This window comes from Scyliorhinus torazame, unplaced genomic scaffold (genome assembly GCF_047496885.1).
Source record: "Scyliorhinus torazame isolate Kashiwa2021f unplaced genomic scaffold, sScyTor2.1 scaffold_144, whole genome shotgun sequence".
NCBI classification, from domain to species: domain Eukaryota; kingdom Metazoa; phylum Chordata; class Chondrichthyes; order Carcharhiniformes; family Scyliorhinidae; genus Scyliorhinus; species Scyliorhinus torazame.
In genome coordinates, this window is record NW_027307871.1 from 424,498 (window position 1) to 449,578 (window position 25,081).

The following is a 25,081-nucleotide window of genomic DNA, read 5'->3' on the forward strand; positions in this document are numbered from 1 at the left end:
TTAGAGTTAGGGATTGGTTAGGATTGGGGTTAGAGTTAGAGATTGGTTTGGGTAGGGTCTTTGGGTTCATAATTCACAGTATCACAGAATACTACAGTGCAGAAGAGTCCCTCTCGCCCATCGAGTCTGTAGCGAGACATGAAAGACACGTGACCTGCCAACCTAATCCCGTTCACCAACGCTCGCCCCAGAGCCTGGCATGTTCAGAAACGTCAAGTGCTCACCCAGGTGATTTTTAAAGTACGTCAGGGCTGTCCGACCCTCGCAGTAGTGCGTTCCAGACCCTCACTACCTTCGGCGTACAAAAACCTCTCCTCAACTCCCCCCTGAATCTCCCACCCCTCACCTTGAAGTTGTGTCCCCCTCGTAACCAACACGTCAGCTGAGGGGAACAGCTGTTCCATATGCACCCTGTCCACGCCCCTCATAATCTAGTCCGCCTCGATCAGGTCGCCCCTCGCTCCAGAGAAAACAACCCAAGCCTATCCAACCTCTCTTCATAATTTAAATGTTCCACCCCAGGCAACATTCTGGTGAATCGCCTCTGCACCCCCCTCCAGTGCGATCACATCCTTCCTATAATGCGGCGACCAGAATTGCACACAGTACTCCCGCTGTGACCTCACCAAAGTTCTCCAACTCCAACATGACCTCCCTGCCTCTGTAATCTCTGCCTCGATGGCGAGTGTCCCACATGCCTTTTTCACCACCTTATAAACCTGCCCTCTGCATTCAGAGATCTCTGGACAAACACGCCAAGGTCCTTTAGCTCTTGGAACTGCCCAGGGTTAGGGTTAGGGTTAGGGATTTGGGTTAGGGTTAGGGTCAGAGTTCGGTTTGGGGTTAGGGTCAGGGTTTGGATTTGGGTTAGGGTCAGGGTTGGGATTTGCATTAGGGTTAGGGTCAGAGTTTGGTTTGGGGTTAGGGTTTGGGATTTGGGTTAGGGTTTAGGGTTAGGGTTAGGGTTAGGGTCAGAGTTTGGTTTAGGGTTAGGATTAGGTTTGGGATTTGTATTTGGGAGGAAAAATTGCGTGTCCTTGATATGTCAGGCAGGGAGGAAATGGTCGAGTGAGGGAACCATGGCTTACAAAAGAGGTTGAATGTCTTGTCAAGAGGAAGAAGGGGCTTATGTAAGGATGAGAAAACAAGGGTTCAGTTAGGGCACTTGAGGATACAAGATAGCGAGGAAGGAGCTCAAGAAAGGGCTTAGGAGAGCTAGGAGGAGGCATGCGAAGTCCTTGGCGGGTAGGATCAAGGAAAACCCCAAACTTACGTGAGGAATAAAAAATGACCAAGGTGAAGTTAGGGCCGGACAAGGACAATAGTGGGAAACGTGTGCATGGAGTCTGAAGATATGGGAGAGGCCCTGACTGAATACTTTTCTTCAGTGTTCACAAAGAAGAGGGGGCCATGTTGTTGAGGAGGATAGTGCAATACAGGCTGGTAGGCTGGAGGTGGTAGATATTCGGAAGGAAATTTTGTTAAATGTGTTAGAAATTTTGAGAAGCCTGAAGATAGATAAGTCCCCTGGGCCTGATGGGATATATCCTAGGATTCTTTGGGAGGCGAGGGATGAGATTGCAGAGCCTTTGGCTTTGATCTTTATGTCCTCACTGTCTACAGGAATAGTGCCAGAAGACTGGAGAGAGGCGAATGTTGTCCCCTTGTACAAGAAAGGGAAAAGGTATAACCCTGGGGAATTATAGGCCGGTTAGTCTCACTTCGGTCAGCGGTAAATTATTGGAAAAGGTCCTGAAGGACAGGATTTATGACCATTTGGAAAGATGCAGCTTAATCCGGGATAGTCAGCACGGATTCGTGAAGGGTAAGTCTTGCCTCACAAGTTTGATTGAATTCTTTAAGGAGGTAACTAAGTGTGTAGATGAAGGTAGAGCAGTTGATGTGGTATACATGGATTTTAGTAAGGCGTTTGATAAGGTTCCCCATGGTCGGCTCATGAAGAAAGTAAGGAGGTGTGGGATCGAGGGAAATTTGTGACTGACTATCACATAGAAGACAGAGGGTGGTGGTGGATGGAAAATCTTCATCCCGGAGACCAGTTACCAGCGGTGTACCACAGGGATCAGTGCTGGGTCCTCTGCTATTTGTGATGTTTATCAACGACTTGGAGGAGGGGGCTGAAGGGTGGGTCAGTAAATTTGCTGATGGCACTAAGGTTGGTGGAGTAGTGGATGAGGTGGAGGGCTGTTGTAGGCCGCAAAGAGACATTGATAGGATGCAGAGCTGGGCCGAGAAGTGGCAGATGGAGTTCAACCCTGATAAGTGCGAGGTGATTCATTTTGGTGGGACAAATTTGAATGCGGATTACAGGGTCAACGGCAGGGTTCTGAGGAATGTGGAGGAGCAGAGAGATCTTGGGGTTCATGTCCACAGATCTCGGAAGGTTGCCACTCAAGTGGATAGAGCCGTGAAGAGGGCCTATAGTGTGTTAGCGTTTATTAACAGGGGGATTGAGTTTAAGAGCCGCGGGGTTATGCTGCAACTGTACCGGACCCTGGTGAGACCACATTTGGAGTATTGTGTGCAGTTCTGGTCACCTCACTATCGGAAGGGTGTGGAAGCATTGGAAAGGGAGCAGAGGGGATTTACCAGGATGCTGCCTGGATTGGAGGGTAGGTCTTATGAGGAAAGGCTGAGGGAGCTAGGGCTTTTCTCTTTGGAGCGGAGGAGGATGAGAGGCGACTTAATAGAGGTGTATAACATGATGACGGGGGATAGATAGAGTGGACGTTCAGAGACGATTTCCTCGGGTGGATGTCGCTGTGACAAGGGGGCATAACTATAAGGTTTGGGGTGGGAGATATAGGAGGGATGTCCGAGGTAGGCTGTTTACTCAGAGAGTGGTTAGGGTGTGGAATGGACTGCCTGCTGTGAGAGTGGAGTCGGACACTTTAGGAACTTTCAAGCGGTTATTGGATCGGCACATGGAGCTCACCAGAATGACAGGGAGTGGGAGAGCCTGATCTTGGTTTCGGACAATGCTCGGCACAACATCGAGGGCCGAAGGGGCTGTACTGAGCTGTACAGTTCTCTGTTCTATTAGGGTTAGGGTCAGAGTTTCCTTTAGGATCAAGGATTTGGGTAAGGTTTAGCTTTAGGGTCAGAGTTTGGGATTAGGGTAAGGGTCAGAGTTTGATTAGGGTTAGGGTCAGGGTCAGAATTCGGTTTGGGGTTTGGGTTTGGGTTTGGTTTAGGGTTAGAATTAGGGTCAAGGGACTTCCGGTTGCGGCGACGCGGAGCTAATTTCGGCGGCTCCCGCTAGAACGGACTTTTGGGCTCTCCAGAGGAGCCCCAACGGAAATCTTTCGCCGACTTCCCGTGTGGGAAGGTGAGAGCAAGGTCCCCCTTCCATAGTATATGGAGTGGACCAGAAGCGGAGCGGTCAAAAAAGCGGCTTTGGAGCAGCGAAAGAAACGAAGGGGAAAAAACAAGATGGCGGAGGGCGGAGATCGAGCAGCATGGGGGCCGGAGCAGCAGGGGTTTCTCAGGCGCTGCGTGGAGGAGCTTAAAAAGGAGGTGCTGGCACCAATGTTGTTGGCGATCGAGGGGCTGAAGGAGACCCAGAAGGCCCACGGGGTAGCGATCCGGGAGCAGCGGGAAAAAGCCGCAGAGAACGAGGACGAGATCTTGGGCCTAGCGGTAAAGATGGAGGCGCACGAGGCGCTGCCCAAGAGGTGGGCCGAGAGATTCGAGGACCTTGAGAACCGGTCGCGGAGGAAGAACCTCCGGATTCTGGGTCTCCCTGAAGGGGTGGAGGGGCCCGATGCCGGGGCGTATGCGAGCACGACGCTCCATTCGCTGATGGGCGCGGAGGCCTCTCCGAGCCCCCTGGAGCTAGAGGGGGCTCACCGGGTGCGGGCGAGGAGACCCAAGGCCAATGAGCCACCAAGGGCGGTAGTGGTGAGGTTTCACCGTCTCGTGGACAGAGAGTGTGTCCTGAGATGGGCCAAGAAGGAGCGGAGCAGCAGGTGGGAGAATACGGAGATCCGAATCTACCAGGACTGGAGCGCGGAGGTGGCAAAGAGGAGAGCTGGTTTTAACCGGGCCAAGGTGGTGCTGCATAGGAAGAGGGTGAGATTCGGAATGCTGCAGCCAGCGCGACTGTGGGTCACATTTCAGGATCGACGCCACTACTTTGAAACGCCTGAAGAGGCTTGGACCTTTATCCAAACGGAAAAATTGGACTCACACTGAGGGTCTGTGGTTGTGGGGGGGGGGGATGTCCGTTGTACACGGGGTTGTAAATATGGGTAAAGAATGTTTCACGGGTGGGACGAAGGATGGGGGGGAAGAGTTTTGATGGGGAGACGGTGGGGAATGTGGGCGTCGGTGCTGGAGGGAGGGGAGGCCCGGGGATGGGGGAATTGGGATAAGGCCGCAACAGGAGCTGCGCCAGAGGGGGCGGGGCTGGCTCAGGAAAGCGCGGGCTTTTTCCCGTGTTAGGGAAGGGCGGGGGGGGGGGGGGTGGAGGAGCGCAAGGAGGAGGGGGGATTTCCACATGGGGGGGGGGTCAACGGGAAGGCGGGGGAAGCCGGGGTCAGCTGACTTACGGGAGTGTTATGGGGGGAGCAAAAGAGCTAGATTTGGATCTAGCGGGGGGGGAGGGGGGAGGGGGGGGGAAATAGGGTTGCTGCTGCATTGGCCGAGGGGGAGCTGGAAACGGAAGAGGTGGTCGGGGCGGGGGTTCCCCGTCTGGGGGACTGGAGGGTGCGGGAGGCGCGGGCACGGGACTGGCCTAAAATAGGAGATGGCTAGTCGGCGGGGGGGGGGTGAGAGTCCCCCCAATCCGGCTGATAACTTGGAATGTGAGGGGCCTGAACGGGCCGGTGAAGAGGGCCCGAGTGTTCGCGCACTTAAAGGGACTGAAGGCGGACGTGGCCATGCTTCAGGAGACACATTTGAAGGTGGCGGACCAGGTCAGGTTAAGAAAGGGATGGGTAGGACAGGTGTTCCATTCGGGGCCGGATGCGAAGAACAGAGGGGTGGCAATCCTGGTGGGGAAGCGGGTGTCGTTTGAGGCCAAGAACATAGTAGCGGACAAGGGAGGCCGATACATGATGGTGACTGGTAGGTTGCAGGGGACGGAGGTGGTACTGGTGAATGTATACGCCCCGAACTGGGACGATGCTGGATTTATGAAGCGTATGTTGGGGCGCATTCCGGACCTGGAGGTAGGAAGCTTGATAATGGGGGGGGGGGGGGATTTTAACACGGTGTTGGACCCAGCACTGGATCGCTCCAGATCTAGGACGGGGAAGAGGCCGGCTGCGGCCAAGGTGCTTAGGGGGTTTATGGACCAGATGGGGGGAGTGGATCCGTGGAGATTTGCCAGGCCTCTGGCCAGAGAATTTTCTTTTTTCTCCCATGTACACAAGGCCTACTCCCGGATAGATTTCTTTGTTCTGATCCCGAAAGTGGAGGGAACGGAGTATTCGGCCATAACCGTCTCGGGCCACGCCCCGCACTGGGTGGAACTGGAGTTGGGAGAGGAGAGGGATCAACGCCCGCTGTGGCGTCTGGATGTGGGACTGCTGGCAGATGAGGAGGTGTGCGGGAGGGTGCATTGAAAGGTATTTGGAGGCCAACGACAACGGGGTAGTATGGGAGGCGCTGAAGGCGGTGGTCAGGGGAGAGTTAATCTCCATCAGGGCTCACAGGGAGGTTAGTGGGGGAGATTTTAAGGCTGGACAGGAGCTATGCAGAGGCTCCAGATGAGGGACTACTCGGGGAGCGGCGAAGTCTCCAGACGGAGTTTGACCTGTTGATCACAGGGAAGGCAGAGGCACAGTGGAGGAAGGCACAGGGGGCGACGTACGAGTATGGGGAGAAGGCGAGCCGGATGCTGGCACACCAGCTCCGTAAGAGGATGGCAGCGAGGGAGATAGGTGGTGTCAAGGATGGCAGGGGAACTACGGTGCGGAGTGCGGTGAATGAGGCTTTTAAGGCCTTTTACGAGGAGCTGTACAGAGCCCAGCCCCCAGCGAGGGAAGAGGGGATGCGACGATTTTTGGACCAACTGAGGTTCCCGAGGGTGGAGGAGGAGCAGGTGGCTGGTTTGGGGGTGCCGATTGGGCTGGAGGAGCTGGTTAAAGGATTGGGGAGCCTGCCGGCAGGGAAGGCCCCGGGACCGGATGGGTTCCCGGTTGAGTTTTATAGGAAGTACGTAGACCTGTTAGCCCCGTTGCTGGTAAGGACTTTCAATGAGGCAAGGGAGGGGGGGGACCCTGCCCCCGACAATGTCGGAGGCGATGATCTCTTTGATCCTGAAGCGGGACGAGGACCCACTGCAATGTGGGTCGTACAGGCCGATCTCGCTCCTCAACGTGGATGCTAAGTTGCTGGAAAAAGTGCTGGCTACGAGGATTGAGGACTGTGTCCCGGGGGTGATTCACGAGGACCAGACTGGATTTGTAAAGGGCAGGCAGCTAAACACCAATGTGCGGAGGCTCCTAAACGTGATTACGATGCCATCGGAGGAGGGAGAGGCGGAGATAGTGGCAGCTATGGACGCGGAGAAGGCCTTTGACCGAGTAGAGTGGGAGTACCTCTGGGAGCTGCTGCGTAGGTTTGGGTTCGGGGTAGGGTTTATCAGTTGGGTTAATCTCCTTTACAGAGCCCCGGTGGCGAGTGTGGCTACGAATCGGCGGAGGTCGGAGTATTTTCGGCTGTATCGAGGGACGAGGCAGGGGTGCCCCCTGTCCCCCCCTGTTGTTTGCATTAGCAATTGAACCTTTGGCCATGGCGTTAAGGGAGTCGGGGAAATGGAGGGGGGTTGGTCCGAGGGGGAGAGGAGCATCGGGTGTCGCTGTATGCGGACGACCTGTTGCTGTATGTGGCAGATCCAGTGGAGGGGATGGCGGAGGTTATGCAGATCCTAAGGGAGTTTGGGGACTTCTCGGGCCATAAGCTCAATGTAGGGAAGAGCGAGCTCTTCGTGGTGCATCCGGGGGATCAGGGAAGAGGGATAGACGACCTACCATTGAGGAGGGCAGAAAGGAGCTTTCGGTACTTGGGGATCCAAGTAGCTAGGAGTTGGGGGGCACTGCACAAACTTAATTTGACGTGGCTGGTGGAGCAGATGGAGGAGGACTTCATAACGATGGGACATGTTGCCACTATCGATAGCGGGTAGGGTGCAGTCGATTAAAATGATGGTCCTCCCGAGGTTTCTTTTTGTGTTCCAGTGCCCTCCCATTATGGTCACCAAGGCCTTTTTTAAGAGGGTAGGCAGGAGCATCATGGGTTTTGTGTGAGCAAACAAGCCCCCGAGGGTAAGGAGGGGGTTCCTGGAGCGTAGCAGAGATAGAGGAGGGTTGGCGTTGCCGAATCTAGGTGGTTATTATTGGGCAGCCAACGTATCGATGATCCGTAAGTGGGTGATGGAGGGAGAGGGGGCGGCGGGGAAGAGGTTGGAGATGGCGTCCTGCAAAGGAACGAGCCTGAGGGCGCTGGTGACGGCACCGCTGCCGCTCTCGCCGTCAAGGTAAACCACGAGTCCGGTGGTGGCGGCAACGCTAAAGATCTGGGGGCAGTGGAGACGACACAAGGGTGCGATGGGAGCCTCGGTGTGGTCCCCGATCAGAGACAACCATCGGTTCGTCCCGGGAAGGATGGAGGGGGGTTTCGGAGCTGGCATCGGGCAGGGATTAGAAGAATGGGGACCTGTTCATCGATGGGACGTTTGCGAGCCTAGGGGCGCTGGAGGAGAAGTTTGGGCTACCCCCGGGAAACGCTTTCAGGTACATGCAAGTGAGGGCGTTTGTGAGGCGGCAGGTGAGGGAATTCCCGCTGCTCCCGGCACAGGGGATTCAAGACAGGGTGACTTCGGGCGTATGGGTCGGAGAGGGCAAGGTGTCGGCGATTTACTAGGAGATGAAAGAAGAGGAGGAGGCCTCGGTGGAGGAGTTAAAGGGCAAGTGGGAGGAGGAGTTGGGGGAGGAGATTGAAGAGGGTCTGTGGGCTGATGCCCTGAGTAGGGTTAATTCCTCTTCCTCGTGTGCCAGGCTCAGCCTAATACAATTCAAAGTCACTCACAGAGCGATGATAGGGGCGAGGCTGAGTAGGTATTTTGGGGTGGAGGACAGGTGTGGGAGGTGCTCGGGGAGCCCGGCAAATCACGTCCATATGTTCTGGTCGTGCCCGGCACTGGATGGGTTCTGGAGGGGTTTTGCGAGGACTATGTCCAAGGTGGTGAACGCCCGGGTCAAGCCAAGTTGGGGGCTGGCACTATTTGGGGTGTCGGACGAGCCGGGAGTGCAGGAGGCGAAAGAGGCCGGTATTCTGGTCTTTGCATCCCTGGTAGCCCGGCGGAGGATCTTGCTACTATGGAAAGACGCGAAGCCCCCTGGTGTGGAAGCTTGGATCAATGACATGGCAGGGTTCATCAAGCTGGAGAGGATAAAGTTTGCCTTGAGAGGGTCTGCGCAGGGGTTCCTCAGGCGGTGGCAACCGTTCCTAGACTATCTCGCGGAGCGTTAGGAGGAGGTCGGTCAGCAGCAGCAGCAACCCAGGGAGGGGGGAGTGGGGGGAGGAGGGGGGGGGGGTAGAAGGGTGGGCGGGGAAGGTTTTTTTTTTCCGAGGGGCACTTGAGAAAGTAAATCCAGAAACATATGGGAAAGTTGATATGTGCGGGAGGAACCCATTGTACAAAGTTCTGTATTATGTTGGACTTTATGTCTTGCTCTGTGACTTTTCTTTTCTTTTTGTTACGGGGGGGGGGGTGGGGGGGTGGAATGGTTGAAAGTTTTTGTTGAAAAATTCTAAATAGACATATTGAAAAAAAAAATTAGGGTCAAGGATTTGGGTTAGGTTTAGCTTTGGGGTCAGACTTTGGGTTAGGGTCAGGATTAGGGTCAGGGTAAGGGTTAGGATAAGGGTCAGAGTTAAGGTCAGAGTTTGGTTTGGGGTTCAGTTTAGGATTAGGATTGGGGTTAGGGTTAGGATAAGGGTCAGAGTTAAGGTCAGAGTTTGGTTTGTAGTTAGGGTCAGAGTTTGGTTTGGGGTTCAGTTTAGGATTAGGGTTAGGGTTAGGGTTAGGGTAAGGGTTAGGGTTAGGGTTAGGATAAGGGTCAGAGTTAGGGTCAGAGTTTGGTTTGTAGTTAGGGTCAGAGTTTGGTTTGGGGTTCAGTTTAGGATTAGGGTTAGGGTTAGGGTTAGGATAAGGGTCAGAGTTAAGGTCAGAGTTTGGTTTGTAGTTAGGGTCAGAGTTTGGTTTGGGGTTCAGTTTAGGATTAGGGTTAGGGTTAGGGTTAGGGTAAGGGTTAGGGTTAGGGTTAGGATAAGGGTCAGAGTTAGGGTCAGAGTTTGGTTTGTAGTTAGGGTCAGAGTTTGGTTTGGGGTTCAGTTTAGGATTAGGGTTAGGGTTAGGATAAGGGTCAGAGTTAAGGTCAGAGTTTGGTTTGGGGTTCAGTTTAGGATTAGGGTTAGGGTTAGGGTTAGGGTTAGGATAAGGGTCAGAGTTAGGGTCAGAGTTTGGTTTGTAGTTAGGGTCAGAGTTTGGGTTCAGTTTAGGATCAGGGTTAGGGTTAGGGTTAGGGTTAGGGTTAGGATCAGGGTTAGGATAAGGGTCAGAGTTAAGGTCAGAGTTTGGTTTGGGGTTGAGTTTAGGATTTCGGATTTAGTTTGGGTTTTCGATAGGATGATATCTTACCCGTGTCACTGGATTTATTATCAATCAGGTTCTCCGGAGGTTCTAAAAAACACAAATTAAACAAATCACTGGTTCGAGTAGATGTGAGATCAGAGTGAAAGAGTGACTCAGACAGGAAGAGGTAGAGACAGAGAGAGACAGAGAGAGACAGAGACAGAGAGACAGAGGCAGAGAGACAGAGAGACAGAGAGAGACAGAGAGAGACAGAGAGAGACAGAGAGACAGAGGCAGAGAGACAGAGAGACAGAGAGAGACAGAGAGAGAGACAGAGACAGAGACAGAGACAGAGACAGACAGACAGACAGACAGACAGACAGACTCAGAGAGTACAATGTGTGGGGGAGAGAGCTGCCCTCAGTACTCACCATTAACTGTGAGTCGGATAAGATATTTCTCTGCCGTCACGTGCTGTTTCTTCTTGATGATACATTGATAAACTCCAGTGTCATTTAATGTCACCCCCTGAAGGGTCAATGATAGATTCCCTTTGATGAACTCAGCGTTATCCATTTGAGCTCGATTCCAGTATCTGGGATGCTGATTCTCGGGACGCTCCTTCCCTTTCCAATAGTACAAAACAACGTGGTCGCCTGGAAGTTTCTGCCAGTAAACGTTGGCATCCTCCATTTGGTGTGGGTCGCTCTGGCAAGGAAGCAACACGCTGTGTCCTACGTCAGCACTGATGTTAACCCCTTCGTAAAACAGAGCACAATCGATCAGCTCACCGATCCTGACCGGGCAGGGTCGCGGCTGTCCCTGCAATCAGTCATAGTGGGACACTCGGCCCATTTAGCCCGCGCGAGCTCGCCCCCGAAGCTCCCCGTAGGACACAGATTCTTTTTTCATCAAGCATAGGAGAAGAATGAGGCCACTCGGCCCATCGAGGCTGCTCTGCCGTTCTATCAAGGCTGACATTTTCTCATCCCATTCTCCCCGTAACCCCCTGATCCCCTTAATGATATCACCCACTTACCCACCCGATTATCACACAGTTATCCACCCGGTTATCACCCACTTACTCACCCGATTATCACACAGTTATCCACCCGGTTATCACCCAGTTACCCAACCGGTTATCACACAGTTACCCACCCGGTTATCACCCACTTACCCACCCGATTATCACACAGTTATCCACCCGGTTATCACCCAGTTACCCAACCGGTTATCACACAGTTACCCACCCGGTTATCACCCAGTTACCCAACCGGTTATCACACAGTTACCCACCCGGTTATCACCCACTTACCCACCCGATTATCACACAGTTATCCACCCGGTTATCACCCAGTTACCCAACCGGTTATCACACAGTTACCCACCCGGTTATCACACAGTTATCCACCCGGTTATCACACAGTTACCCAACCGGTTATCACACAGTTACCCACCCGGTTATCACCCACTTACCCACCCGATTATCACACAGTTATCCACCCGGTTATCACCCAGTTACCCAACCGGTTATCACACAGTTACCCACCCGGTTATCACCCAGTTACCCAACCGGTTATCACACAGTTACCCACCCGGTTATCACCCACTTACCCACCCGATTATCACACAGTTATCCACCCGGTTATCACCCAGTTACCCAACCGGTTATCACACAGTTACCCACCCGGTTATCACACAGTTATCCACCCGGTTATCACACAGTTACCCACCCGGTTATCACACAGTTATCCACCCGGTTATCACACAGTTACCCACCCGGTTATCACACAGTCACCCACCCGGTTATCACACAGTTATCCACCCGGTTATCACACAGTTATCCACCCGGTTATCACTAAGTTACCCACCCGGTTATCACACAGTTATCCACCCGGTTATCACACAGTCACCCACCCGGTTATCACACAGTTACCCACCTGGTTATCACACAGTTATCCCGGTTATCACACAGTTACCCACCCGGTTATCACACAGTTACCCACCCGGTTATCACACAGTTATCCACCCGGTTATCACACAGTTACCCACCCGGTTATCACACAGTTACCCACCCGGTTATCACACAGTTATCCCGGTTATCACACAGTTACCCACCCGGTTATCACACAGTTACCCACCCGGTTATCACACAGTTATCCACCCGGTTATCACACAGTTACCCACCCGGTTATCACACAGTTATCCAACCGGTTATCACACAGTTATCCACCCGGTTATCACACAGTTATCCACACGGTTATACCAGTTACCCACCCGGTTATCACACAGTTATCCACCCGGTTATCACACAGTTACCCACCCGGTTATCACCCAGTTACCCACCCGGTTATCACACAGTTACCCACCCGGTTATCACACAGTTACCCACCCGGTTATCACACAGTTACCCACCCGGTTAGCACACAGTTACCCACCAGGTTATCACCCAGTTACCCACCCGGTTATCACACAGTAACCCACACGGTTATCACAGTTACCCACCCGGTTATCACACAGTTATCCATCCAGTTATCACACAGTTACCCACCCGGTTATCACACAGTTACCCACCCGGTTATCGCACAGTGCTCCTGGTTATCACACAGTTACCCACCCGGTTATCACACAGTTATCCACCCGGTTATCACACAGTTACCCACCCGGTTATCACACATTTGCCCACCCGGTTATCACACAGTTACCCACCCGGTTATCACACAGTTACCCACCCGGTTATCACACAGTTATCCACCCGGTTATCACAGTTACCCACCCGGTTATCACACAGTTACCCACCCGGTTATCACACAGTTATCCACCCGGTTATCACAGTTACCCACCCGGTTATCACACAGTTACCCACCCGGTTATCACACAGTTACCCACCCGGTTATCACACAGTTACCCACCCGGTTATCACACATTTACCCACCCGGTTATCACACAGTTACCCTCCCGGTTATCACACAGTTATCCACCCGATTATCACACAGTTATCCACCCGGTTATCACACAGTTACCCACCCGGTTATCACACAGTTATCCACCCGGTTATCACCCAGTTACCCACCCGGTTATCACACAGTTACCCTCCCGGTTATCACACAGTTATCCACCCGGTTATCACACAGTTACCCACCCGGTTATCACCCAGTTATTCACCCGGTTTTCACACATTTACCCACCCGGTTATCACACAGTTATCCACCCGGTTATCACACAGTTACCCACCCGGTTATCACACAGTTACCCACCCGGTTATCACACGGTTACCCACCCGGTTATCACACAGTCACCCACCCGGTTATCACACAGTTACCCACCCGGTTATCACACAGTCACCCACCCGGTTATCACACAGTTACCCACCCGGTTATCACACACACAGTTACCCACCCGGTTATCACCCAGTTATCCACCCGGTTATCACACAGTTACCCACCCGGTTATCACACAGTTACCCACTCGGTTATCACACAGTTATTCACCCGGTTATCACAGTTACACACCCGGTTATCAGACAGTTATCCATCCGGTTATCACACAGTTACCCACCCGGTTATCACCCAGTTATTCACCCGGTTATCACCCAGTTACCCACCCGGTTATCACACAGTTACCCACCCGGTTATCACAGTTACCCACCCGGTTATCACACAGTTACCCACCCGGTTATCACCCAGTTATTCACCCGGTTATCACACAGTTACCCACCCGGTTATCACACAGTTACCCACCCGGTTATCACACAGTTATCCACCCCGTTATCACACAGTTACCCACCCGGTTATCACACAGTTATTCACCCGGTTATCACAGTTACACACCCGGTTATCACACAGTTACCCACCCGGTTATCACACAGTTATCCACCCGGTTATCAGACAGTTATCCATCCGGTTATCACACAGTTACCCACCCGGTTATCACCCAGTTATCCACCCGGTTATCAGACAGTTATCCATCCGGTTATCACACAGTTACCCACCCGGTTATCACCCAGTTATTCACCCGGTTATCACCCAGTTACCCACCCGGTTATCACACATTACCCACCCGGTTATCACACAGTTACCCACCCGGTTATCACACAGTTATCCACCCGGTTATCACACAGTTACCCACCCGGTTATCACACAGTTACCCACCCGGTTATCACACATTTACCCACCCAGTTATCACACAGTTACCCACCCGGTTATCACGCAGTTATCCCGGTTATTACACAGTTACCCACCCGGTTATCACACAGTTACCCACCCGGTTATCACACAGTTACCCACCCGGTCATCACACAGTTATCCACCCGGTTATCACACAGTTACCCACCCGGTTATCACACAGTTATCCACCCGGTTATCACACAGTTACCCACCCGGTTATCACACAGTTAACCACCCGGTTATCACACAGTTATCCACCCGGCTATCACACAGTTATCCACCCGGTTATCACCCAGTTACCCACCCGGTTATCACACAGTTACCCACCCGGTTATCACACAGTTACCCACCCGGTAATCACACAGTTATCCATCCGGTTATCACCCAGTTACCCACCCGGTTTTCACCCAGTTATTCACCCGGTTATCACCCAGTTACCCACCCGGTTATCACACATTACCCACCCGGTTATCACACAGTTACCCACCCGGTTATCACACAGTTACCCACCCGGTTATCACACAGTTATCCACCCGGTTATCACACAGTTATCCCGGTTATCACACAGTTACCCACCCGGTTATCACACAGTTACCCACCCGGTTATCACACAGTTATCCACCCGGTTATCACACAGTTATCCACCCGGTTATCACACAGTTACCCACCCGGTTATCACACAGTTATCCACCCGGTTATCACACAGTTACCCACCCGGTTATCACACAGTTATCCACCCGGTTATCACACAGTTATCCACCCGGTTATCACACATTTACCCACCCGGTTATCACACATTTACCCACCGGGTTATCACACAGTTACCCACCCGGTTATCACACAGTTATCCCGGTTATCACACAGTTACCCACCCGGTTATCACACAGTTACCCACCCGGTTATCACACAGTTACCCACCCGGTCATCACACAGTTACCCACCCGGTTATCACACAGTTACCCACCCAGTTATCACACAGTTATCCCGGTTATCACACAGTTACCCACCCGGTTAACACACAGTTATCCCAGTTATCACACAGTTATCCACCCGGTTATCACACAGTTACCCACCCGGTTATCACGCAGTTACCCACCAGGTTATCACACAGTTATCCACCAGGTTATCACACAGTTATCCACCCGGTTATCACACAGTTATCCACCCGGTTATCACACATTTACCCACCCGGTTATCACACATTTACCCACCGGGTTATCACACAGTTACCCACCCGGTTATCACACAGTTATCCCGGTTATCACACAGTTACCCACCCGGTTATCACACAGTTACCCACCCGGTTATCACACAGTTACCCACCCGGTCATCACACAGTTACGCACCCGGTTATCACACAGTTATCCCGGTTATCACACAGTTACCCACCCAGTTATCACACAGTTGCCCACCCGGTCATCACACAATAACCCACCCGGTTATCACACAGTTATCCAGCCGGTTATCACACAGTTACCCACCCGGTTATCACACAGTTATCCACCCGGTTATCACACAGTTACCCACCCGGTTATCACACAGTTAACCACCCGGTTATCACCCAGTTACCCACCCGGTTATCACACAGTTACCCACCCGGTTATCACACAGCTACCCACCCGGTTATCACACAGTTATCCCGGTTATCACACAGTTACCCACCCGGTTATCACCCAGTTACCCAACTGGTTATCACCCAGTTACCCACCCGGTTATCACACAGTTATCCACCCGGTTATCACACAGTTATCCACCCGGTTATCACACATTTACCCACCCGGTTATCACACAGTTACCCACCCGGTTATCACACAGTTACCCACCCGGTTATCACACAGTTATCCACCCGGTTATCTCACAGTTACCCACCCGGTTATCACACAGTTATCCTCCCGGTAATCACACAGTTATCCCGGTTATCACACAGTTACCCACCCGGTTATCACACAGTTAAGCACCCGGTCATCACACAGTTATCCACCCGGCTATCACACAGTTATCCACCCGGTTATCACCCAGTTACCCACCCGGTTATCACACAGTTACACACCCGGTTCTCACACAGTTACCCTCCCGGTTATCACACAGTTATCCACCCGGTTATCACACAGTTACCCACCCGGTTATCACACAGTTATCCACCCGGTTATCACACAGTTACCCACCCGGTTATCACACAGTTACCCTCCCGGTAATCACACAGTTATCCACCCGGTTATCACACAGTTACCCACCCGGTTATCACACAGTTACCCACCCGGTTATCACACAGTTACCCACCCGGTTATCACACAGTTACCCACCCGGTTATCACACAGTTATCCACCCGGTTATCACACAGTTACCCACCCGGTTATCACACAGTTACCCACCCAGTTATCACACGGTTATCCACCCGGTTATCACACAGTTACCCACCCGGTTATCACACAGTTATCCACCCGGTTATCACACAGTTACCCACCCGGTTATCACACAGTTACCCACCCGGTTATCACACAGTTACCCACCCGGTTATCACACAGTTATCCACCCGGTTATCACACAGTTACCCACCCGGTTATCACACAGTTACCCACCCGGTTATCACACAGTTACCCACCCGGTTATCACACAATTATCCACCCGGTTATCACACAGTTACCCACCCGCTTATCACACAGTTATCCACCCAGTTATCACACAGTTATCCACCCGGTTATCACACAGTTATCCATCCGGTTATCACACAGTTACCCACCCGGTTATCACCCAGTTATTCACCCGGTTATCACCCAGTTACCCACCCGGTTATCACACAGTTACCCACCCGGTTATCACAGTTACCCACCCGGTTATCACACAGTTACCCACCCGGTTATCACCCAGTTATTCACCCGGTTATCACACAGTTACCCACCCGGTTATCACACAGTTACCCACCCGGTTATCACACAGTTATCCACCCCGTTATCACACAGTTACCCACCCGGTTATCACACAGTTATTCACCCGGTTATCACAGTTACACACCCGGTTATCACACAGTTACCCACCCGGTTATCACACAGTTATCCACCCGGTTATCAGACAGTTATCCATCCGGTTATCACACAGTTACCCACCCGGTTATCACCCAGTTATCCACCCGGTTATCAGACAGTTATCCATCCGGTTATCACACAGTTACCCACCCGGTTATCACCCAGTTATTCACCCGGTTATCACCCAGTTACCCACCCGGTTATCACACATTACCCACCCGGTTATCACACAGTTACCCACCCGGTTATCACACAGTTATCCACCCGGTTATCACACAGTTACCCACCCGGTTATCACACAGTTACCCTCCCGGTTATCACACATTTACCCACCCAGTTATCACACAGTTACCCACCCGGTTATCACGCAGTTATGCCGGTTATCACACAGTTACCCACCCGGTTATCACACAGTTACCCACCCGGTTATCACACAGTTACCCACCCGGTCATCACACAGTTATCCACCCGGTTATCACACAGTTACCCACCCGGTTATCACACAGTTATCCACCCGGTTATCACACAGTTACCCACCCGGTTATCACACAGTTAACCACCCGGTTATCACACAGTTATCCACCCGGCTATCACACAGTTATCCACCCGGTTATCACCCAGTTACCCACCCGGTTATCACACAGTTACCCACCCGGTTATCACACAGTTACCCACCCGGTAATCACACAGTTATCCATCCGGTTATCACCCAGTTACCCACCCGGTTTTCACCCAGTTATTCACCCGGTTATCACCCAGTTACCCACCCGGTTATCACACATTACCCACCCGGTTATCACACAGTTACCCACCCGGTTATCACACAGTTACCCACCCGGTTATCACACAGTTATCCACCCGGTTATCACACAGTTATCCCGGTTATCACACAGTTACCCACCCGGTTATCACACAGTTACCCACCCGGTTATCACACAGTTATCCACCCGGTTATCACACAGTTATCCACCCGGTTATCACACAGTTACCCACCCGGTTATCACACAGTTATCCACCCGGTTATCACACAGTTACCCACCCGGTTATCACACAGTTATCCACCCGGTTATCACACAGTTATCCACCCGGTTATCACACATTTACCCACCGGGTTATCACACAGTTACCCACCCGGTTATCACACAGTTATCCCGGTTATCACACAGTTACCCACCCGGTTATCACACAGTTACCCACCCGGTTATCACACAGTTACCCACCCGGTCATCACACAGTTACCCACCCGGTTATCACACAGTTACCCACCCAGTTATCACACAGTTATCCCGGTTATCACACAGTTACCCACCCGGTTAACACACAGTTATCCCAGTTATCACACAGTTATCCACCCGGTTATCACACAGTTACCCACCCGGTTATCACGCAGTTACCCACCAGGTTATCACACAGTTATCCACCAGGTTATCACACAGTTATCCACCCGGTTATCACACAGTTATCCACCCGGTTATCACACATTTACCCACCCGGTTATCACACATTTACCCACCGGGTTATCACACAGTTACCCACCCGGTTATCACACAGTTATCCCGGTTATCACACAGTTACCCACCCGGTTATCACACAGTTACCCACCCGGTTATCACACAGTTACCCACCCGGTCATCACACAGTTACGCACCCGGTTATCACACAGTTATCCCGGTTATCACACAGTTACCCACCCAGTTATCACACAGTTGCCCACCCGGTCATCACACAATAACCCACCCGGTTATCACACAGTTATCCAGCCGGTTATCACACAGTTACCCACCCGGTTATCACACAGTTATCCACCCGGTTATCACACAGTTACCCACCCGGTTATCACACAGTTAACCACCCGGTTATCACCCAGTTACCCACCCGGTTATCACACAGTTACCCACCCGGTTATCACACAGCTACCCACCCGGTTATCACACAGTTATCCCGGTTATCACACAGTTACCCACCCGGTTATCACCCAGTTACCCAACTGGTTATCACCCAGTTACCCACCCGGTTATCACACAGTTATCCACCCGGTTATCACACAGTTATCCACCCGGTTATCACACATTTACCCACCCGGTTATCACACAGTTACCCACCCGGTTATCACACAGTTACCCACCCGGTTATCACACAGTTATCCACCCGGTTATCTCACAGTTACCCACCCGGTTATCACACAGTTATCCTCCCGGTAATCACACAGTTATCCCGGTTATCACACAGTTACCCACCCGGTTATCACACAGTTAAGCACCCGGTCATCACACAGTTATCCACCCGGCTATCACACAGTTATCCACCCGGTTATCACCCAGTTACCCACCCGGTTATCACACAGTTACACACCCGGTTCTCACACAGTTACCCTCCCGGTTATCACACAGTTATCCACCCGGTTATCACACAGTTACCCACCCGGTTATCACACAGTTATCCACCCGGTTATCACACAGTTACCCACCCGGTTATCACACAGTTACCCTCCCGGTAATCACACAGTTATCCACCCGGTTATCACACAGTTACCCACCCGGTTATCACACAGTTACCCACCCGGTTATCACACAGTTACCCACCCGGTTATCACACAGTTACCCACCCGGTTATCACACAGTTATCCACCCGGTTATCACACAGTTACCCACCCGGTTATCACACAGTTACCCACCCAGTTATCACACGGTTATCCACCCGGTTATCACACAGTTACCCACCCGGTTATCACACAGTTATCCACCCGGTTATCACACAGTTACCCACCCGGTTATCACACAGTTACCCACCCGGTTATCACACAGTTACCCACCCGGTTATCACACAGTTATCCACCCTGTTATCACACAGTTACCCACCCGGTTATCACACAGTTACCCACCCGGTTATCACACAGTTACCCACCCGGTTATCACACAATTATCCACCCGGTTATCACACAGTTACCCACCCGCTTATCACACAGTTATCCACCCAGTTATCACACAGTTATCCACCCGGTTATCACACAGTTATCCATCCGGTTATCACACAGTTACCCACCCGGTTATCACCCAGTTATTCACCCGGTTATCACCCAGTTACCCACCCGGTTATCACACAGTTACCCACCCGGTTATCACAGTTACCCACCCGGTTATCACACAGTTACCCACCCGGTTATCACCCAGTTATTCACCCGGTTATCACACAGTTACCCCACCCGGTTATCACACAGTTACCCACCCGGTTATCACACAGTTATCCACCCCGTTATCACACAGTTACCCACCCGGTTATCACACAGTTATTCACCCGGTTATCACAGTTACACACCCGGTTATCACACAGTTACCCACCCGGTTATCACACAGTTATCCACCCGGTTATCAGACAGTTATCCATCCGGTTATCACACAGTTACCCACCCGGTTATCACCCAGTTATCCACCCGGTTATCAGACAGTTATCCATCCGGTTATCACACAGTTACCCACCCGGTTATCACCCAGTTATTCACCCGGTTATCACCCAGTTACCCACCCGGTTATCACACATTACCCACCCGGTTATCACACAGTTACCCACCCGGTTATCACACAGTTATCCACCCGGTTATCACACAGTTACCCACCCGGTTATCACACAGTTACCCTCCCGGTTATCACACATTTACCCACCCAGTTATCACACAGTTACCCACCCGGTTATCACGCAGTTATGCCGGTTATCACACAGTTACCCACCCGGTTATCACACAGTTACCCACCCGGTTATCACACAGTTACCCACCCGGTCATCACACAGTTATCCACCCGGTTATCACACAGTTACCCACCCGGTTATCACACAGTTATCCACCCGGTTATCACACAGTTACCCACCCGGTTATCACACAGTTAACCACCCGGTTATCACACAGTTATCCACCCGGCTATCACACAGTTATCCACCCGGTTATCACCCAGTTACCCACCCGGTTATCACACAGTTACCCACCCGGTTATCACACAGTTACCCACCCGGTAATCACACAGTTATCCATCCGGTTATCACCCAGTTACCCACCCGGTTTTCACCCAGTTATTCACCCGGTTATCACCCAGTTACCCACCCGGTTATCACACATTACCCACCCGGTTATCACACAGTTACCCACCCGGTTATCACACAGTTACCCACCCGGTTATCACACAGTTATCCACCCGGTTATCACACAGTTATCCCGGTTATCACACAGTTACCCACCCGGTTATCACACAGTTACCCACCCGGTTATCACACAGTTATCCACCCGGTTATCACACAGTTATCCACCCGGTTATCACACAGTTACCCACCCGGTTATCACACAGTTATCCACCCGGTTATCACACAGTTACCCACCCGGTTATCACACAGTTATCCACCCGGTTATCACACAGTTATCCACCCGGTTATCACACATTTACCCACCGGGTTATCACACAGTTACCCACCCGGTTATCACACAGTTATCCCGGTTATCACACAGTTACCCACCCGGTTATCACACAGTTACCCACCCGGTTATCACACAGTTACCCACCCGGTCATCACACAGTTACCCACCCGGTTATCACACAGTTACCCACCCAGTTATCACACAGTTATCCCGGTTATCACACAGTTACCCACCCGGTTAACACACAGTTATCCCAGTTATCACACAGTTATCCACCCGGTTATCACACAGTTACCCACCCGGTTATCACGCAGTTACCCACCAGGTTATCACACAGTTATCCACCAGGTTATCACACAGTTATCCACCCGGTTATCACACAGTTATCCACCCGGTTATCACACATTTACCCACCCGGTTATCACACATTTACCCACCGGGTTATCACACAGTTACCCACCCGGTTATCACACAGTTATCCCGGTTATCACACAGTTACCCACCCGGTTATCACACAGTTACCCACCCGGTTATCACACAGTTACCCACCCGGTCATCACACAGTTACGCACCCGGTTATCACACAGTTATCCCGGTTATCACACAGTTACCCACCCAGTTATCACACAGTTGCCCACCCGGTCATCACACAATAACCCACCCGGTTATCACACAGTTATCCAGCCGGTTATCACACAGTTACCCACCCGGTTATCACACAGTTATCCACCCGGTTATCACACAGTTACCCACCCGGTTATCACACAGTTAACCACCCGGTTATCACCCAGTTACCCACCCGGTTATCACACAGTTACCCACCCGGTTATCACACAGCTACCCACCCGGTTATCACACAGTTATCCCGGTTATCACACAGTTACCCACCCGGTTATCACCCAGTTACCCAACTGGTTATCACCCAGTTACCCACCCGGTTATCACACAGTTATCCACCCGGTTATCACACAGTTATCCACCCGGTTATCACACATTTACCCACCCGGTTATCACACAGTTACCCACCCGGTTATCACACAGTTACCCACCCGGTTATCACACAGTTATCCACCCGGTTATCTCACAGTTACCCACCCGGTTATCACACAGTTATCCTCCCGGTAATCACACAGTTATCCCGGTTATCACACAGTTACCCACCCGGTTATCACACAGTTAAGCACCCGGTCATCACACAGTTATCCACCCGGCTATCACACAGTTATCCACCCGGTTATCACCCAGTTACCCACCCGGTTATCACACAGTTACACACCCGGTTCTCACACAGTTACCCTCCCGGTTATCACACAGTTATCCACCCGGTTATCACACAGTTACCCACCCGGTTATCACACAGTTATCCACCCGGTTATCACACAGTTACCCACCCGGTTATCACACAGTTACCCTCCCGGTAATCACACAGTTATCCACCCGGTTATCACACAGTTACCCACCCGGTTATCACACAGTTACCCACCCGGTTATCACACAGTTACCCACCCGGTTATCACACAGTTACCCACCCGGTTATCACACAGTTATCCACCCGGTTATCACACAGTTACCCACCCGGTTATCACACAGTTACCCACCCAGTTATCACACGGTTATCCACCCGGTTATCACACAGTTACCCACCCGGTTATCACACAGTTATCCACCCGGTTATCACACAGTTACCCACCCGGTTATCACACAGTTACCCACCCGGTTATCACACAGTTACCCACCCGGTTATCACACAGTTATCCACCCGGTTATCACACAGTTACCCACCCGGTTATCACACAGTTACCCACCCGGTTATCACACAGTTACCCACCCGGTTATCACACAATTATCCACCCGGTTATCACACAGTTACCCACCCGGTTATCACACAGTTATCCACCCAGTTATCACACAGTTATCCACCCGGTTATCACACAGTTATCCACCCGGTTATCACACAGTTACCCACCCAGTTATCACACAGTTATTCACCCGGTTATCACCCAGTTACCCACCCGGTTATCACACAGTTACCCACCCGGTTATCACACAGTTACCCACCCGGTTATCACACAGTTACCCACCCGGTTATCACCCAGTTACCCACCCAGTCATCACACAGTTACCCACCCGGTTATCACCCAGTTACCCACCCGGTTATCACAGAGTTACCCACCCGGTTATCACACAGTTACCCACCCGGTTATCACACAGTTATCCCGGTTATCACACAGTTAACCCACCTGGTTATCACACAGTTATCCCGGTTATCACACAGTTACCCACCCGGTTATCACACAGTTACCCACCCGGTTATCACACAGTTATCCACCCGGTTATCACACAGTTACCCACCCGGTTATCACACAGTTGCCCACCCGGTTATCACACAGTTACCCACCCGCTTTTCACACAGTTACCCTCCCGGTTATCACACAGTTACCCACCCGGTTATCACGCAGTTACCCTCCCGGTTATCACACAGTTATCCACCCGGTTATCACACAGTTACCCACCCGGTTATCACACAGTCACCCACCCGGTTATCACACAGTTACCCACCCGGTTATCACACAGTCACCCACCCGGTTATCACACAGTTACCCACCCGGTTATCACACAGTTACCCTCCCGGTTATCACACAGTTATCCACCCGGTTATCACACAGTTACCCTCCCGGTTATCACACAGTTATCCACCCGGTTATCACACAGTTACCCCTCCCGGTTATCACACAGTTACACGTTATCCACCCGGTTTATCACACGTTACCCCCGGTTATCACACAGTACCCACCCGGTTATCACACAGTTATCCCACCCGGTTATCACACAGGTTATCCACCCGGTTATCACACAGTTACCCACCCGGTTATCACACAGTTACCCACCTGGTTATCACACAGTTACCCACCCGGTTATCACACAGTTATCCACCCGGTTATCACACAGTTACCCACCCGGTAATCACACAGTGATCCACCCGGTTATCACCCAGTTACCCAACCCGGTTATCACACAGTTACCCACCCGGTTATCACACAGTCACCCACCCGGTTATCACCCAGTTACCCACCTGGTTATCACACAGTTACCCACCCGGTTATCACACAGTTATCCACCCGGTTATCACACAGTTATCCACCCGGTTATCACACAGTTATCCAACCCGGTTATCGCGTAGTTACCCACCCGGTATCACACAGTTACCCTCCCGGTTATCACACAGTTACCCACCCGGTTATCACACAGTTACCCACCCGGTTATCACACAGTTATCCACCCGGTTATCACACAGTTACCCACCCGGTTATCACACAGTGATCCACCCGGTTATCACCCAGTTACCCACCCGGTTATCACACAGTTACCCACCCGGTTATCACACAGTTACCCACCCGGTTATCACACAGTTATCCACCCGGTTATCACGCAGTTACCCACCCGGTTATCACACAGTTACCCACCCGGTTATCACACATTTACCCACCCCGGTTATCACACAGTTCCCCACCCGGTTATCAACACAGTTTACCCACCCGGTTATCACACAGTTACCCCACCCGGTTATCACACAGTTACCCACCCGGTTATCACACAGTTATCCATCCGGTTAGCACACAGTTAACCCATTCGTTAAATCCTACCTGATCCCAATGGCAGGTGGGCCCATTAACATGAACAGGACGCACTTGTGAAAGTTGGGATGATCCCGGATGGAATATCTCCTTCAATAAGGAAAAGAAACTGAATTATTGCAGAGCTGAGCGAAGGAGATTACAGAAAGAGAGAGACAGAGAGAGAGAGAGAGAGACAGAGAGAGAGAGAGAGAGAGAGAGAGAGAGAGACAGAGAGAGAGAGGAGACAGAGACAGAGAGAGACAGAGAGA

General features: G+C 51.9%; 1 pseudogene; it reads right to left on the minus strand.

The window, feature by feature from the left end:
• Nucleotides 1-24,923, minus strand: part of LOC140405604 (coxsackievirus and adenovirus receptor homolog) — a 50,439-nt pseudogene extending 25,516 nt beyond the window's left edge.
• Between the last annotated feature and the right edge of the window lie 158 nt (nt 24,924-25,081).